This window comes from Neopelma chrysocephalum, unplaced genomic scaffold, assembly GCF_003984885.1.
Source record: "Neopelma chrysocephalum unplaced genomic scaffold, ASM398488v2 Primary Assembly neopelma1_141, whole genome shotgun sequence".
Classification (NCBI taxonomy): Eukaryota; Metazoa; Chordata; class Aves; order Passeriformes; family Pipridae; genus Neopelma; species Neopelma chrysocephalum.
In genome coordinates, this window is record NW_020897803.1 from 2393759 (window position 1) to 2412546 (window position 18788).

The 18788-nt window shown below is 37.3% G+C and overlaps 1 protein-coding gene across 2 annotated transcripts in view; it reads left to right on the forward strand.

Moving 5' to 3' along the window:
* Positions 1–18788, forward strand: part of EPHA3 (EPH receptor A3) — a 206343-nt gene that overhangs the window by 17979 nt on the left and 169576 nt on the right. The window lies entirely within an intron of this gene.

An 18788-nucleotide genomic window follows, 5' to 3' on the forward strand; every position in this document is an offset into this window, starting at 1 on the left:
CTCCCTGCAGCTGTGTCTCTCTTGCCTTGGATGCCTAAAGCCGTTGGTAGGGAATGATGCAGGGTATCTTGGGGGCTATAAGAAAAACAGATGTGCTGCATTACCACACCAAAAAGGGCCCCCAGATCTGTCAAAGCAATTTTTTTTTAGCTCCTGCAAGTCTTTTGTCAGGTAAATCCAGCACAACTTGTTTGTGTGTATCTGTACGTGTTGTTCCTGTTTACTGTGATATCCATGGATATTGAAGCCAGAGTAAATCATGGAATTGTACTGATGTTCTTACAAGTTAAGGAAATTCTTAGTTTAAAAATGCCTAGAAGTAAATTAAGATAGGTCATATGCTGTCACTGTTTTTGTAAGAGAACTGAGTCTCTAAACTGTAGTCTTCAAAATACTGTGAAATTTTAAGCTTACATATTGAAATATAAATGTAAAGCATAGAAATAGTAATGTTTATCCTGTCCAAATTGGCATTTTGTTCTGAAATGGTGACAACTTGAACGTTGTGTGAAAGGGACGCCTTCTTTCTACAGCCCTTTATTTATAGTCAATTAATTAAACCTGGTAAATATGGCTGTGTCTGTCTCAGAGCTAACTAAAATATGAACTTAAACTTCAGTGGAAAAACATTATAATAAAGATGTCACATCATATTGAAAGATTGCTAATAGCATGGTGGTGATTTACAAGGTAAAGCTAATAGAGCTGCACTCGAGGCTGTGACTCACAAATGAGAATATTGGTGTTGTGCCAGTTCCTCTCAAACATGCAGCAGTGTTCTCATAAATGTCTGTATAGCAAGGCTGGTGAGTGACAGAATTTTAAAAAAATAATTTAGCTGAAGTGTTTATTAAACCTCTTACTAGGTTAATAATTTTATCCTATCAATACATGCTATTAATTTATTTCTGGCAAAATGACTCAAACTGATTGGTTGTCATTTTCAGCATTCAAGGGTTCTTCTTTATTCTTTTAAGTCAGCCTCAACATGGGCATGTATAATAACAGCTTTCCAGAAATTCCTGAATATTCATGTTAAGATTTGTAGCTCATTTGTATTCAAAAGTTTCTGTATCCCACATAAGATGTTTTAGACTGTGGTTAGTAATATCACCCTGTAAGAATGTGATCTCTCCTTGAACCATCCCACACAGCCACAGCCTTGGCCTCAGTAACGCTGATCTGGTCAAGCTCATTCAAACCCCTAAGTACAAAGCATCAGCCCCTCTAGATAACAAGGCAGCAGAATTAAAAAATATAATAGTGGGTTTTGTTGATTGGCAGCAGCCACAAGGCCTCTATCCTGTCCTACCATCCCCAGCACCTGCCTAGGCAACCTTTTTGTGATGCCAATCAGTCAAATACCAGCTCCATTTCTATAGGTTTCATTAAAGGGGGAAGAAAGAAGAGCTACTTAGTGTGTGCCGAGCATATTATTGATATGCTGATTAAGCATAACGCAAATGATCATTAACCGTAATTCCCATAAATTACAGCACAGATGGGGGGACTGGGAGGATAAAGCAAGTCACTTTAATAATGTACAATGGAAACGTGATGGATAATTCATACAGGGCAGAAAGAGTACAGTCTAAATCCTGCTCTGCATATTCATGTGAGGAGTTGTATTGGTTTCAGTACCGTTTTTTAGTAGGAAAGACGTGTCTGACTCCTTCTCCACGTTCTTTGGGAAGTTTGGAAAAAACCTCAAAAACATCTGTGATGTAATGTAATATGTAATATAAAATATGTAACATTAAAAAAATACATTTGTGACAAATAATCAGTCTGTCGTTCTGCAGTCACCCAACTTGTGACTCAGTCTTTACATGTTTATTAGTCAAATTTATGGACTTGAAATTTTGTGGCACTTTTTTTTACGTAGTCAGTAGAAAAGTAAAAGAGAAATTATGCTTATCTTGTTTTGTTTGTAGCTAGAGAAGAGAATGCTCTGGCGTTTTTTTACTGTCATGTAATAGATTATTGTTAAAAAAGAAACCAAACAAGTCAAAAATAACCTAACCAAAACAAAACCAACCCTAACAAAAAAATACCCAACCACAACGTGTTCAGTACATGACCAAAGTTAGTAAACTGCAGGCAAAATTTAAGACACTGATTGGAAAATAAAGATACTGTCTTTGATCTTGACAGTTTTTTATCTCTAAGTTTCTTCAGAAACATCAGATTTCTTTGAGAGCTGGACATACTCAGTACCTTAAACTTTTGGGGGGTGTACTTGAGCTGCTGACTGTACACTGAAGTACTTTGACATCTGGTGTGAATAACTTTGTTTTATCTCAGTGGTCCCTCTCATAATCATTTGATTATGATGATAATTTTGGTAATGGAAACTGATTCATAAGGATTAGAGAAGGATAAGATTCCCTGCTCCTGTAATAGTTTGTGCAGTGCTAAGAAGGCTAGAGCCTCCGTGACTGAGATTAATGAGAGTTTTTCCATCAACCAAAATTGGGTTAGAATCAAAAAAATCCAAGTGAAAGTGAGGAAAATGCCTCCTTTCTTATATTTCAAAAGCCTGAAAGTAGTTTGTCACATTAGACTGTGTTACTGCCTACCCAGGATACTGGCAGTCTCCTTGGCTTCATTTGTTCTGGTTTCAATAGTTGGATAATGTGTGGCACTGTAGAAATTTTTGGGTCTTTTTTTGTGGGATATCATGGACACAGTGACTGCAGCAGTGTCTGACTTAAATATGGTTTTGGATATCCCTTGTGACTAGATGAAGGTAGAGGAAAACTTGTGCAGAGTTGTATCCTGGCTCTGATTAAGGTGCCCTCAAATAAATGACATTCAAGAATCAGTCACTTGGACCACTGTGAATGGAAAATTTCTCTGTTTGAATAGAAGACATATGGAAGATTAATAAGTATTTCCATGAGTGGTGGAAATAATGAGGTTTGTTTTCCTGCACCTTTGTGTCTTGCTGTTAATTGTATCCTATGATGGAAGGTTTTGTATTTTTTTGGGTAGGTTCTTAATGCCAATGGGTTTCCTACTGTCCTGCTTCAGTCTTGCCCTCTGGGCACACACAAAGGTTCTCTTCCCTGCACGTGCCTCATATTTTCACACCACTGCAGGATCTTAGGACAGCTGAGCTGTCAAAAAAACTTAGAACTGGCCAACAAATACAAAAATTTTTGTAACACCTAATTTTAGTTTTCTTTTGATGCTGACTGACATCTCAGTCTGTGTTCATTTTTTGGCTGACACTAAACTTGTCAGCTTCTAAGTGGTGCTGTATTGAAAGTGGGCAGTGTTACTGAAATCACTGTGTGGTTGTGAAAATGAGTTTCAAAGTAAAGCAAATGATATCAAACGACTGGCACGAACCAAAAGAATGAAACTGAAAGATATCTTTGTAAAATAAAATTAAGCCCTTGCTTTAAAAATGAAAACAAGCATGATGTGCTATTATACACTTTCTTTTTCCTATTCATTAGCAGTGGAATTTCCTTAGTACTTCTTAAAACAATGTGTTCTGTTAAAATCAAGATTTATCTATGTTTTGCCTGAGCTCTGGTCTCCTTAACTTCATGTGTTTTCTACTGTCGCCCTGCCTTTCACGACTTGTGTATCAGGTCTGAAACGCAAGCACAGACTATTTTGACGATGGAAAGTCAAATGAACCACTTGGGATTCTGGTTTTGTGAATCACAGACTTTGTTTCGTCTTATACTGAGTGGCTGATTGGGAAAGTAAATTTTTTTGTTAATATATTCTTTTTTATTCACTACAGTACATGCTTTTGAGGCGCACAGAAAGTATTTTTGTTTCACTTTCTTCTCCTTTTTTTCAAAATAACAAAATGGATGATGTCAAAAAAAGAGCACTTTTACTAAAGCTTTCTTAAGTTTTGCCCCTTCACCTTCAGTTTTCTGTAATCAAGCACGTGCTGTTTCTCATTTTTTTTTACTTTTTGTTTTCTTCCTACTATAATGAAACTATTTGAATGTATTACTGATTTTGCTTTGGAGAGAGACATTTAAAAATCTGTCTAATTTTTGAACTAAAATCTCTTCATTCACACTCAGAGCCTTGAATCAGAATGCAGTGGTGGTTTCTTCAATCAGTGGGTGCTGCTTTTATACAAAATCTGAACAAAGAAATTTATTTGTACTGTGCTTTTCCCCCTTCTTTCTGATAAGCATTACTTCAAGCTATGAGATAAAAAGATTATGCATATTACTTCAGAATTTTGTGTATGCCGGGTCTTGTGAGGAATTGTTACCAGAAAGAAATGTCTTTTTTAAATGTCATATTCTTAAGACGTGTTCTTTTGATAATTGAAGTCTGTATTGCATTCAGTTAAAAAATCAATGTGATCATAACAGAACTGTTTTGATACACTTTTAAAACAACTTTTAACTTCATCTAAAGTAAAAACTGTGTTAGTTTCTATTCAGTGATGATTTTTACTGTTACTTCAAATTATGAGATTTCTAATTAAAAAACAATTGGAAAAACAAACAAACAAAAAAAGAGTACAATAAGGGCAATGTCCTTCCACCATATTTTATAATGAGAAATGCAGACAGCCTCCCCATATTTTATTAGCCTCATCAGTCCTTTTATTTACTGGTAATAGTGTTGCTGAAGGTTGGATATCAGTTTGCTGTGGTTTCAAAAAAAAAAAAAAATTAAAAAAAGAGAAAAAGAGAGAGCAAGTTTTGGCTTCTATTCCAAGAGTTAAATAAAGATCTTATTTAAAGTTGGAAGTGCAGATACTTCAGCTTCCAATTTTCCTTTTTAACTTTCACAGCTTAAAAATGACACCATTCTCCTCATGGGCAGAATTTTATTTCTGTCAGCATAAAGACAGGCCATTTGTGAGAAGTTCTCTCAAATGGCCTCATTGCCATGAGGTATTTTTCCTTCTGTAAAGAAACGCTTACTTCATATTTTTATTCTTTTGTGCTGAATTTTTTTGAATAAACCAGAACAGAACAAAGTAAATACAATAGCTGTCATGAAATCCAACATTATTTATCATAGGGGCACACTACAGTCGATTTTAAGACTGTTTTGATAACATCAAGCCCACAAGAAGAGTAACTGCAATCTCCACTTAAAAAAATGCACATAAATGTTTTCTCCTGGTAGCTTTGCTGTGGGTTGTGCATTATATTTATGGTCTAAATTGTTTTGATGGGTAGTTCAGTCTAGATATCTGTGGGGGGGGAAAAAAAGAAAGGAAATATATCCAATATGTTCAGTGTGAAATGATTGTCCGTGCAGAAGAGTATTTTCTACGATGTAAAATTGTGCTTTTAAAAGGCGTCAGTGCACTGATGGCTTTTGCTAAAACAGCGAGACGGAGGATGGTCCAAGGCAGGGGACGCACATGTCGCTTTATTTCCTCCCTCCCCCAGTCTGAGTTGTTTGTGAAAACAGCCTGAGGACCGTGTTAATTAATTTCCTAATTTTCGCACGCTTTAACTTCTCGGGAGCGATTTGCGAGCCCTCCTGTTCGGCTTCGGAGAACGCGAGGAGCGGGACGGGCGGCAGGAGCGGGGAGAAGCGTCCTGCGCTCCGCGGGTGTCGGGGGGCACAGAGAAAGCGCCTTCCTCGCTCCCACTGCTCCGGGATCCCTTTTCCTCATCGGGACCCCTCTCCGGGAGCTCGGGGCATCCCCAGCCGAGGGGTCGCCCCAAAACACCCGGCGGGTGCCCCGTCGGGGCGGAGCGGGCACAGCCCGGGAGCCGCGTTGGAGGAGGAGAGTGCCGGGGGGGGCATCACCCACCTCGCTGCTCCCCTCCCATCCTGCTGGGAGCCCTCGCTTGCCGGGAGGGTTATAAGCTCGGTGGGGTGTTTAGGACAGCGTTGCGGATAAAGCTCGGTAGGTGGCGATGTTCCTTCGGTGTCCCGCACGTCCCCGCTGTCCCGCACCGCCCGGCTCCCGCACGGATAGACTTACCACGACCTTCCAGGCAGCTGCTGTGGGTCCCTGGGGGGGTACGTGCACCCCCAGACCGTAGCAAGCGGCCAGGATTTCTGTTCTTGGTGTCCTTGGTTTGGTTTGGAGCAGAAGGTGTTATGGTGAAATACGTGTCTCGTGTTCGTGCTCTGCTTTTAATCAGTGGTTGAGCTCTGTGAAGGATATGCTGGGGTTAAGGGCTCTCTGCACTGCGTGTAGATACTATCTTCTACATAATATGGTGATGAAATCTCAGAGTTTTACTCTGTGACATTTGGCCCTTGCATCTGTGGATTAGTTTTTCCTGCCTAACTGCTATTCCTCGATGTGTGTCTCAGGCTGGAACTTTATTTCCAGCTGTTGGGTTTGCAGAGGCCCCAAAGGGTAATTAAGACATGCAGACTGATTGCTGGTTGTCTGTTAGCACGAGTACAAATGGATGAGTGCTGTGCTGCAATGTGGTTTGTGCCTTGTTGCATAAGACAAGTAGGGGCAGTCAACACCATCCTTCCTCAAGAGCCTGACAATTGATTTTAGTTAGACTCCAGGGAAAAAACTGGAATTGCTCTATGGTCTTGTTTTTAAACCAAATAAAAGCCTAACCCCAAAGTGAATCTTTTAAATCTACAGGAAAGTTTCTGTTTACAGTAGCTGAAACTTAGTTCCTAAATTGGATGTCAACGTTTATATGCTGTGCTTTCTGAAAAGAAAAGCTAGGCAAAGGTAAGAATTAATAGCCTATATGGATTGTTTATCTTGGAATGTTACAGGTAGATTTTGACCACTAATCCTTTAATTAGTGCCTCTTTAGACTTCATTGATTTCAACAAAAACATTGTATTGAATTAACCTGTTTCAAGTTAATTCACCCAAAAGTTATGACTGACGGGAGAAGGTGACACTGTTAGTGTTGGCTATGAACCAGGCTGCAGCAGAACCTACTTTTCACTTGGAATCTTTATTAAAATTTGGTCCTGAAACATATCTTAGTTTCAGAGATACAATCAGAGAAATATTAATAAGGTGTTTAGAAGAGTTGCCAGGAGGTCATCTACTCCACCCCACCTCCTGCTCGGGGCAGGACCATTGTTAAGGTTCTGCCAGCTCAACAGCTATGGTTTTGGATGTCAGAGTCTGGGAAACCTCTGAGGATGGAGATACCTCAGCCCCTCCAAGGCAGCCTGTGTCAGTGCCTCACAGGCTTCTGGTGGATAGAAATCTGCCTGAATCTCTCAAGACATAGTTTGTGGCTATTTTCTCTTCTTACACCATCTGTTACTGAGAGGGGTTTGTGTTAACTCCCTTTCAAGTTGTTGCAGTCTGTAATGAGATCATTCCTTAGCTTTTTCTCTTTACAAGACTGAGCAAACCTTGTATCTTTGCATCATATGTATTTGTGCTCTGACTGTCTTGGTACTGAGCAATATTATTAGGTCTGATGCCATACTGACTTCCTTAACACGAAGGTTAATGTGGAAAACCTCTACTAGGATGGCAGGAAAAAATCCAAGAATGGGATGAAGAAAGTTTTATCTGTGTAACTGATCTATTGTTTCAGTCTAGAAACAGTTCACAAGCAACACTAATTTATTTTACATTCCTTTTACAACTCAGGAATTAACAACTACAAGCTAAATGGATTCTGAAGGGGTTGAGTTTTCTTGAAGAGTTGCTAACAGCATAGTATGACTTATTTCTCCTAAAAATGAGAAGTCTGGCCCTGTACTAGTTTGTGATCCAGAAGCTTTTGTAACAGGAGACATGTTTGTCCAAAATCTAAATGTTTTCAAGGCCTTTTCCAATCTTAAGAGCGTCTTCCATTATAGCAAAAAAACTTAAGCTTGTATTTTCTGCTTAGAGGAGAGACTTTATTTGTTTAAGATTCAGTAACAGGAGTGCTTTTTGAAATTGAGTGTTTTGGAGTTTGTTTAGTTGTTTGTGTTTTTGGTTTTGTTTGGGGTTTTTGCTTGTTTGTGGGGATTTTGTTGGTTAAAAAAATCAAACATGTTTCCTGTGGGCGAATAGGACACAAAAAAAGAGAGCTATGGAAATAATGGCAGCTGAACTGAAGGTGAGAACTCTGGGTATAATGACATTTAACATTCAAGTCTATGTGGAGAGATGTCAGGTGTGAGGGCGAGTACAGAATCAAGATGAAAATCTACAGAAAGCAACCTGGATTTAAATTGCTTATGAAGCTATTTCTGCTGCCTTCCATCTGGAAGACTTGGAGCTTCTTTCCCATGTGACAGTAGGGAATAAAGATGCCACAACAACCTTCATGTTCCAGAGAAAAGACAGGACCCTTTGGCTTCTTTGAGAGGGAGAGAGCTTGGGTTAACTCCTGGCTTCCCTGGAGTTAAAGGGAAATAAATATTCCTTTATTCATATTTCAGAGACTGATTCAGTGACATTTGTGGCTGTCACCTGTTCAAAACTCTGTCTTCATGAACCTCTGTAAACACTAGAAGTTCAAGCAAATAGGATTCTCACTTTTCCACTGTTCACTTAATGTTAATGAAAAATTAAAGTCCCCACCAGGGCCTCAGAAGTTAATTTTCTTCCTGACTGTGTAGTTTGATACATAATGTGCAATGCATTCCATCAAACTTATGGGATGTGTAACCTGGCAAAGCAAACATCACTACTGGAACTTGAGGGTTTATGTTCCCTGGTATCCTTGTGTTACCTGTTTAACTTTCACTAATATTTTTGTGACACTTGATTAATCAACATAATGTATCCATGATGGTAATTTAATTTTACTCCGAAACCTGGTAATAAATGTTTGAAGTGCAGAGCATTTACAAGGAAGTGTTTTAGCCTGAAGAAATGTTTAGAGGAGAAGCTGAGCTGCACTTCTCCTGACGGCACTGTAATTCAGCAGTGTGTATTCAGAAGTAAATGGTTTTCAGATTAGAACATCTTCTTACAATGAAAACATCCAGAGGGTGAACGTTAATCAGAGCAGTAGAAAAGTACCATGTGGATGAAGGACAGGCAGGGGTGGTGAAGTAATGCACAAAATAAACGTGCAGCTCAGGTGGAAACTTTCCCTCTGCTATGTGACTGATATGCCAGAACCAGAGGACTCCTAAATTGTTGCTCTCTTGTAGACTTGGAACTAACTGAAGGCAGAGTACACATGTGACTCAAGAGAGGTTTTGGAGCACAGAGGATGGGATTGGATGGGCAGGCAACAGTTACCAATCTGGGAACAAACCCTTTACTGAACATCAGCACTGCCAAATGTTTAATTTCTGTAGTGTTTTAAGAGAAAGCCATGCATTGTCTGTCTTGGGCTGTAGCACCTGTATTCACCTGTGGAGGGTGAATTTTGGGCTGCTCCACCTCTGACTTCCTGAAAAATTTTGGATGTTTATTTTAAAGTGTTGATAAAGAAACTGTTGTGAGCAGAAACTGAGAGAATAGAGAACATTTTGCAAATAGTAAATGTTGAATGATGGTGTTCTTAGGATTTTAGGGAAGTAACATGCTGCATTTTGAAAATTCAGTTGTTGCATGTGACTGCACTAGTGCAATGTCTTGATTTAGAAGGTGGAGGGCAGCATTAAGCTCATGGAGCTAATTTATTAGGTTAAACTGCTATTAATAAGAGACACAAAGTGAAAGGTCTGCAATTTGTGTTAAATAAGTGCAGTGACTTTGAAGACAGAGCAAAGAAAGTAAAGTTTTACTTGACTCAGAGTTGTGTTTTAACATGAAGAATGGCAGGTCTCCATATAGAAGGTGTAAAAGAGTAATCTAATCTATTATTAAGTATATAATTCGCATTAAGCATATAATTATCTGTGCTTACGTCCTTTTAAAAGCAAAGAGAATTCAACAGTGGAGCAAGGAAGTTTCTGAACTAAAGGTATGCCCTTGGACTCCTGTAGGGACTGATGTACTGGATTATGTCTGCCATCCCATTTTATGTTAAATATAAAATGTATATTTAATTGTTTCTGACATGTTTGGAAGAGACCTTTTTTAAACCATATGCATTTGAAGTGGTGCATGTTAGAGGTATTTACAAACACCGGTCAAATGTGATGTAGGTTTGTTTAACCTGGTTTAGTAGTTGAGTTAAAGGCAGTGCTGTGACCAAATGTAAACAGGTTTTGGCGTGGCCACTTGCAATGTGTTTTATTTAGGAATCAGGTTCATTTAGTAACTAGAGCACTGCTTTATTTCTCTGGCTATGCCTGGCTTAGAAAAACTGATTTTAAAGATATGCATTCAAATCTTCCTTTTGCATTCTGCAGTAAAACAGAGACTTTTAATTAAAACCTTTCAAGTTTTTTCTTTTGTTTTTCTGTTCAAATTCAGCAAAGGGTACTCATCCAGGAAAGACCTAGGAAATGGACAAGAAACAATCTGCTTATAATTTCTGGGTTTGGGGTTTTTTTTCCTGCTTTTTAAATAAAAATGTGTTTATAAAACCGAAAAAAGGGAGGAGAAGAGAAAAACAAAACTGCAAGCATTCCATTCAGCTTACCTTTTACTGCTGAATTTCCCTTTTTCACCACTGTAGGAAGAACAGACTGGTTTTCCTGTTTGTGTTTCTTGCCAGTGAGTGCTTTGGTGCAGTTGTTTCCTCTTGTTACCTACAGCAAGATTCTACCAACTGTATGGGAGGAGTTTGCAGGATATATGAAAAACATTATTATAATTTAAAGAAAAAATGTCCATTTACACAGTTACAATATTAGAATTGAATCCTGCCATGTTTAACTTGTTCCATTAGGGAAATAGGTTTAAATAATCCTGATATAAATCCTGAGGTTTTTTTGGCCATCCCTAGTAACTTCTGCAGACTTTCTGATTTCAGCCACATTTAACTGGAGGGAGCCAGGACTCAACCACAGGTCTCAAACTTACTCAGTATGACCCCACAGAGGATGTACATCTCTGTTTTACTGCATAAAGCCCTAATACATCAATAGAATTAAGGGGAAAAAAAGCCTTAGAAATATATATTTATGTTTGAAAGCCAATGTTTGTATTTCTAGCTATTTGAGTCCTTTAGAAAATCTCAAGCATGTGATTCTGTGTTTGAAAGAAGCACGTTAGGTATGTTCATACTCGCTGTGTTTTCCACTGAAATGTGATTCTGCAGCCTGGTAAAGAATTGCATTGAGTATTAAGAGTATTTGAAAATTATGCAAAAGCATCAACTTGTGCAATATCTGCTATTAAAGATATTGAAGACAGGGATCCAGGAGTAAAACATTGGAGGTGAGGATGGGAAGTAACCAACTGCTTCTTAATATATACATGATGCAAACCCTTTTGTCTTACATATGCCAGGTGACAGGGCCATGTTAGGTGGTCTCTCAGAACCCAGACCACAGCTGCCATAGTTACTGAATGCTTTTAACAATGTGCAGCAGTTGAAAAGGTTTATGTAGACAAACAGAAGAAGAATAATGTAAAGGATGCCTGGAAGGCATCCTGATAAATTTCCTAAACTTAATTCTTAACCAGAGTCAAAATCCCTTTTATTCCAGCGAGTCTAACTCTGGGCAAACTGAAGGCTGGACAGAACTCTTGGGTGCAGAGTGTGTTGAAGTTGTTAACCTGCCTGTGAACCCATGTTAGTTATAGGAATTGTGTTGAATTTACAATGTAACTAAGAGCAAAACATGACTTCATATAAGTAATGCCCCTGCACTGAACATAACAAAGAGACTACTTAATGTAGGGGGGTTGTGAGGTTTCTTTTCCTACCTCTGTCATCCTAAATGTGAATAGTGTTTTGTAAGTGTGATGAACCAAAATGAATATAAACTGTTACATTTTGGCACCACATTTTGTGCCAGACATTGAGTGGGAGAAAGTCATGGCTGGAAAGGACAGAGGTTAAGTGAGTGTCTGAGGAGGAATCATTGGTTCAACATGGCTATAAATGCCTTTGTTGTGAAGACAGAATGAATACAGAAGTGCAATTAGTAATCACTGGTGGCTGGTGTGAGCAATGTATAGAGAATACTAGGCAACTGGAAAGGTTATAGAATGGCTAATGGCATTATTAAAATGATAATAAAGTAAGAATGCCAAAAGGTCAAAATAAATTATAAAGACATTGTATTATCTGAGAGGGAATGGACAAATAAAAAACAAAAAAAAGTGAAGAATCTTAGACATAACCCAGAATAATTTAATTAATGTGAAGTTTGCATAAACCTAAAATTAGGTTAAAGAATTGTTTCAATGTCCACAAATCTCTAAAAATGTGTAAAACAAGAATAATGCAAGAAAGATGATACTGTGCTGACACTGGGAATGGTTTAGTATTGGCTTTTTTTGGTGACATTTGGCATTTTGTGCACTGAGAGGATCAGGGATATTGGGGAAAACAGGAGATAACAATATAACAGGCATCTACAACAAATGTTGTGCAAAAGGAGATGGAACTAAAGAGAAGAGCCAAAGAGAAGAAATTCAGGAAGGAGAAAAAAGAAGAATGAAGGACACAATCTTTAAAATCCATAACTATGTATGAATAAGCTGTAAACTAAGAAAGAAACACGCATGGTTTACAGATTGAATTTTTTTGCCTGTTTTGAAAGTTTACCCGTGGATTTAAACCAGTTGACATTGCTCTGTATCTTCAAGTCTGTTGTGTCTCTGTTGGTCAATGAAGACAGTAAATAAAGAACCAACAGCTATGAGAACTCTCTGCTATTCCAAGACACTTTTTGCTGCTGGAAATTCTTTCTTTTTTTTCCTTTTCTTTCTCTTTTTTTTTTTTAAGTCTCTTTTTCCCCAGTTCATCAGATACCTAAATGAGTAGAATGAATACAGAATCTTGGTCAAAGATATTACAGTATAAAGCAAATTTCTAATAGTTCTTTGCCTGCAATTTTATGGACACAGTAGAAACTCTGTGTGGTCTTTTTTTCCTGTGAAGGTCACACAAATGCAGGTGGCTTTATAGCCATGGACACACTGACTCTTGCCTGAAAAAGAAGTTGAAAAACAAAAAAACTCTGCAAAATTACATACACTTAATATTGTATTTAGCCTTTTCTGTGTATAAACAAATTTCATAGCCTTACAGTACATAGTTGTTGTCTGTGAGCTGAATTAGGTCTTGACAGTTCAAGGGTTTTTTATCATTGAAATCAGACATAACAATCTTGTCTTTTCATTTAGCGAACAAGTTGGTATTTTTTTAAAAATTTAATTTTAGGAGAATCTTCTAAAATAAACTTATATTTATTGAACCAGAACTTCTGTTGCTAAGCAGTGTGCTAGCATATAGAGTAGCCAAATGCAATGTATGTCAACTGAGGGAAGCACTGTCAAGTCATGGAAATGAGACTTTTATTTTACTGGAAATTAAAAAAAAAAAACCAACTACAAACCAAAGACTTGCCATTCCTAAAGAAAGCAGTAAGTATTAAAAGAATTCAGTTTAATTCAAATGAGGGCTGTAGACGAGATCATTGTGTTGATATCAAGTTCTTTATGATTTATGGTACAAAAGTGAATATGAAATGAATTTGATAGTCATTGATCTTGTACTGCAATGTATTGACAACATGCAACGTGATAGCTGCTTTCCAGAATTTAAATGCTTTCTTTTTGCTCTAAAACTAAAGGTTATTCCTTATTACTCTACTTACTACTTTTTTATTAATATGAAGAGCTGAATATTCTGACCTTGCTCTCCTGTTTTGAGCAACTCATTTGGTTTCACTGACATTGGATGATTTTGCCTTTACCACTTTCCTCCAAACTTATCTTGAAGGAATTAAGTCTTCATTAAATGTCTTGCTTCTGAATTATTCATAAAAAATAAGAGTTAATGAGTGACTCTATGTGGAAAAGTTATAACAGGTATGCAGAGTTAAAGTCTAGGTGATAAATCCCCCTACCTTGGACCATTTTACTTGCTCTGTGTTCTTTAATCTGTGTCCCTTTGCTCTATTGCCTTTATTCCACAGCTCTGAATAGTTTCCAATAGTTTCTTTGAAAAGTCATCAAACTACATAGGTATGATTTATTGTATAAACTTTGGAACTCATAAGGCATTTAGACATTATTACAGTGTTCATGTCTATCTCAGTATTTTCATGATATTACTTCAGGCTTTTGGTGCTTGTTGGCATAGCAAAACTGTTGTAGGTATTATTCAGAGCTTTTGGGTATTCCTCTGATCCATTCACATCTGCTTTAAGAGCTGGCCGCAAGTAGTAGTCGTATAAATATCTCTCAAATACCACTTTCACAGAGAAATAGAAAAAACCCCACAATAGTATCTGTCAGAAGTGTAAAGAAAAGCAGTCACACGTTATACAAAATCATTTAATGGTTAGACTTTCATACTAGACATAGCAGGTGTTATTTCAGACAACAGTTTCAAGGGAGATGTAGGAATATTGTGTGCAATATGAAAAAAAAAATCAATTTTGTCAAGCCTAGAGTCACAGTATTTCTGATCTTGGCAACTTAATTTGAATAGACAGTGAGTGATGTTCCATATCACAAGCCTGATCAAATCCTGATTTCCAATAGTAAGATGTAGTAATGCATCTCAGTATTTCTGGAGGGAAAGAAGAATTATGGTGACACGTAATAGCAATTTAGCATTTCTAGTCTGATTTGGTTGCATATATTACAGAATAGTTTTTATTTAGTTTTTGGTCTTACTAAAGGTTGGTGTATGGAAATAGTTTTATTGACCTTTCTTGAGTTCAAAGCATTCGTGATATGTAAGTCATGAGAACAGAATGTGCCTGTGACTGACAGCTCATTTGCAATGAGCTTTTCTGGGTCTGTGGCACAATTTCAATAGCAGCTGTAATCATTGTGGCTGAAGAGTTTGGATGTGTGTGTGCTTTGGTGATTTTTTTTTTCTTTTTCTTTGTTGATTTAAATATTACTATGGATTTTTTGGGGCGCAAATCCGATCTCAATTTTACTACTTTTTGCTGTAGCATTAGTATGCTGATTTCAGAGCAATAGCTCCTGTAGCTTGTGGTTATATCACTATATTAGCAGAATAAATGCTTTTTTTATTGCTCATGAAATTATATTTTCTTCCCAGACAACGACTAAATATAAGTGGGTAAAATTGCAGTAACAACTAGAATCCTAATGTAATGAAGATTTGCTGGTGTTTTGATACTAATATATATTAGGCCAATTTTACAAGGTTTGATTATTCTTACAACTAAGAACCATCTTCCCTTTCCTTCCCTTTTTTTAAAAGGCATAGCAACATAATTGGTAAGTATTAAGTATTGCTGTTTCTGAAATGAAATTAGTCATCTTTGTTATTTAGTGATAAATAATGAGAGAAAATTTGTTGGTTGCATAGTTGCTGTATGTCTCAATGTTTTCTTTGGGGAAAAAAAATTTTAAAAAAGGAGAAAGAAAATGCCAGCCAGTGGCTGGCAAAAACACTAAGGGTTTGTAGTGGGTTGTTTTGGGGGGTATGAGAAAGTGAATAGGAAAATAATTTTTAATGAGAAAGTAATTTTCTGTTTCCTGACCATGATTTGTACCAGTTGCTGGAGTATAAAATAAGAGTTAAAATTTAAACAAATGGTAAAAGAAGTGAGGTTACTGAGGTGTGGGGTTCTCACCTGAGATTTTAAACTTTGAATTGTGATTTTTTTTTTACCATATCATTAAGCATATCTCAAAAATATAAAGAGTCTTCTGTTGGTGCTTTGCTCCCTGGACTTGATTTTCAGGTTTTCTGTAAGGTATTTTTGAGCAGAAGTTCTTTAATCTCCTGTTAATGTGACACATTCTAAACTGCAAGATAGTGTTTTACTGTGGTGGTCTTTGTAAATAGGAAATGGGGTGCCAGTAAAGAGCTTCAGGAAGGAAATTTTGTTGCTTAACTAGTAAAACCACTGTTCAAGGAGTGCTTCTCTGGAATCATTAACTCAGTTTAATAGGGTATTGGACCTACAGTTGCAGAAAAGTTTTGTGAAAACTCTATCATTAGGCCCCTCCAAAGAGCTGTCAAAAGCATAGCTTGCAGCAAAATCCAAGTATTTGAATTTTTGTGACAAATTGTGACCATTAGTCTGCATTGCATAGAGTGGAATTTGCATAGAGTGGAATTTGCATAGAGTGGAATACTATGGCACTTGAAAAATAAGTTGCAATTTTCAAAAGACATCACGTTTCTTTAGTAGGTGGAAGTGTAGCTGGATTTGGACTCAAGATAGAATTTCAGTTCAGCAAATACCAGTGTTTGAGTTTGGTGGAATTATCTGAGCAAAAAGCTGAAAAAAGCAGCAAAACTGAAACATTTCAGCAGGTGAGTGGGATCATTTTAGAAAGAATTTTATCATTTAGAAAGCATTTCATCATGGAGGATTGAGGACTGTTGGCCCTTTATAAATATTTTTAAATATAAACTTTGGGTTCCTCAACAAAACCATATTTATTTTTAATTTCTATTTGTAATATATGATCTATAGGCCCTGCCCCGATATGTTTATGGCTGATAACATTTATCAGCTGTAACAATGAGACATCACATTTTTGAGTTTTAGCATTTTAATTACGTGTATTTGACTTAGAGTGCTTGTGCATCTCATTTCATGGACAAATAAATGTATATCATAAATCAGAGAAAATCAGAAAAAGAATCATCTTTGATGTTGTGCCTTTTATGGCCTTGAGTTTGAGACTCAAATAATTTTCTTCCATTCTTAAATTTTCATGACTCAGATGTGACTTCAGTGTAAAGGCCGAACATGAACCTCCATAGAATATTTTTTTTTTAGGAACAAAATAGTTACCATTGTATTTCAATCACATCCATAGCTGTTAAAGTTCATATCATTTGAAAAATTTATGGACAATATATTACAGGGGAGGACTGCAGTGCGATAAGAGAGCACAGGATATTAAAAGAGATTATATATAAAAAAAAAAGGGGAGATTTACTGTACTCAGGAACTGCAGCATAGATGTGGAAAAATGAAAATGGAAAATTAGCTTGCAGATAAAAACCTCCAAACAGTTGAAGGTCAAACACTGACAAATTTTGCATTTGAGTGATAGATGGGCCTTTGTCCCTTTCCCCAGAGTTCTCCTGCTCTCTGTGCTTCCTGCACAGTGCCCAGGAAGGCTGAGATAACTCCCTTAGTCCTCTCCTAAGGCAGCCTGTGGGTACCTTTGTCTCTGGACCATGGTTGATAGAGGCAGCAGTGCAATATACATTTTTCCTGGCATTCCTGAAAAGTGAATTTCAGTCTGTTCTCCTATTATGAAATAAAACAGCCGGGCAGGGGGGGGATAATCTGCCTTTTTGTTTCTTAGCACCAGCCAGTCTTTTTCACCGTGAATTATGTGTTTCTCTATATGTAATCGACACCACAGTTCACAGTATCTCTGAATTTGTTCCACTTTGTCATAAATACCTGATACTTCATTGTCCTGTGGTTTTTAGCCTCCTTGTGCAAATGCAATGAATAGGATTTTATCTTTTTTTTTCCCCTGTAAATACTGATTTACTCAAAGCAGATGTTTTGTGACAAATAATTTGAGGATGTAGCGTGGAAGAGACATGAAGTAAAGCTTCTTGAGAGCAGCATTGTCTGGAGAAAAAAGTAGAGGCATCTGGATGAAAAAATAATTCCACAACATTGGTGCCATCCTAGTTGGAAAAATAAATATTTTTATTTTGATGAAATTTACTGACAGAAATTTATTTAAGATGACTGTGACATTACAGTGGAGTTTGCAGTATAGTTTATTATACTAATTTGTTTTATGGTAAGATTTCGTTAGTTTCTAAACAATTTCTGGATGTAATAAAATAAGAGTGAAATACTTGTAGGTAACTCTAGTACTAAAAATGAGTGCTGTGAGACCTATAAGAAATGGCTCGGGATGAAAAGGAACAGGTGGATCAGAAACAGAGGAAATCTTTCAGAGACCAGTAGAAAAGCTCATTCCTTACGCCCTCTACCCCAATAGCTTTATAGCTGTGAGAAATGTGGTTGGTAAATAAAGAAGAGAAGGAAACACTGTGCCTTACCATGCTGCTGCTGAAGTGTGTGGGTTACAAGACTTGCTGTTCTTGGATCACCAGCAAGATATTTCACCTCCCTGTTCCTAAAAATGGGAGTGTGTGGCTGGTGCTTCAAGCAGCAAAGTTGTATTTCAACACTGCTGTAGAAAGCAACAGCATAGAATATGTCTTCAACTTATTTTTGCATCTCTTTCCTGCTACCCAATACATAAAATATATAAAATAAAACTAGTTAGAAGAACTGAGGCCATAAATGGATACTCCAATGACGCAACCCGTTAGGAAAGAGGGTTCGACCACTTCAGAGTAGAGGCAAAAATGGTCCTTTATTGAGAGGAGAATCAGACTTAAATAGGGTCCGGAGAGAAGATACTGGAAAAAAGGGGAGGAGTCTGGGAGGAGCATGCAAATACAAACCAATGGAGGGAGAATAAGGGCGGAGATATTTAAACAAGAGATTACTAATGAATCAGATACTGCAATGTGGCATTTTTGATCCAATCGCAAACAAAGGCGCGAATTGAGGTACCAAACAATGAGGGACATGTGGTTAACTGACAATCAAAGGGATATTATAAGGCAATAATATTCCAAACATTCAACATCAACATTACTGATAAATATAAAGTGCTTTAACAATCCAACTCCTGAAACAAAGGTAGAAAAGGTGCATTCTTTTGGTGTTCCAAGAATTTCCTCGCAGATTTCTATATTTGCCTTCCATTGCTCGTAGACACAATCCTGTACAGCACACTTCTCCTGGTCTCCCACACTCCAGCACTGTAGACCCCCACCTCAGGAGCAGAGAATGGAAACAAGAGTCAAATCCATTCTCTG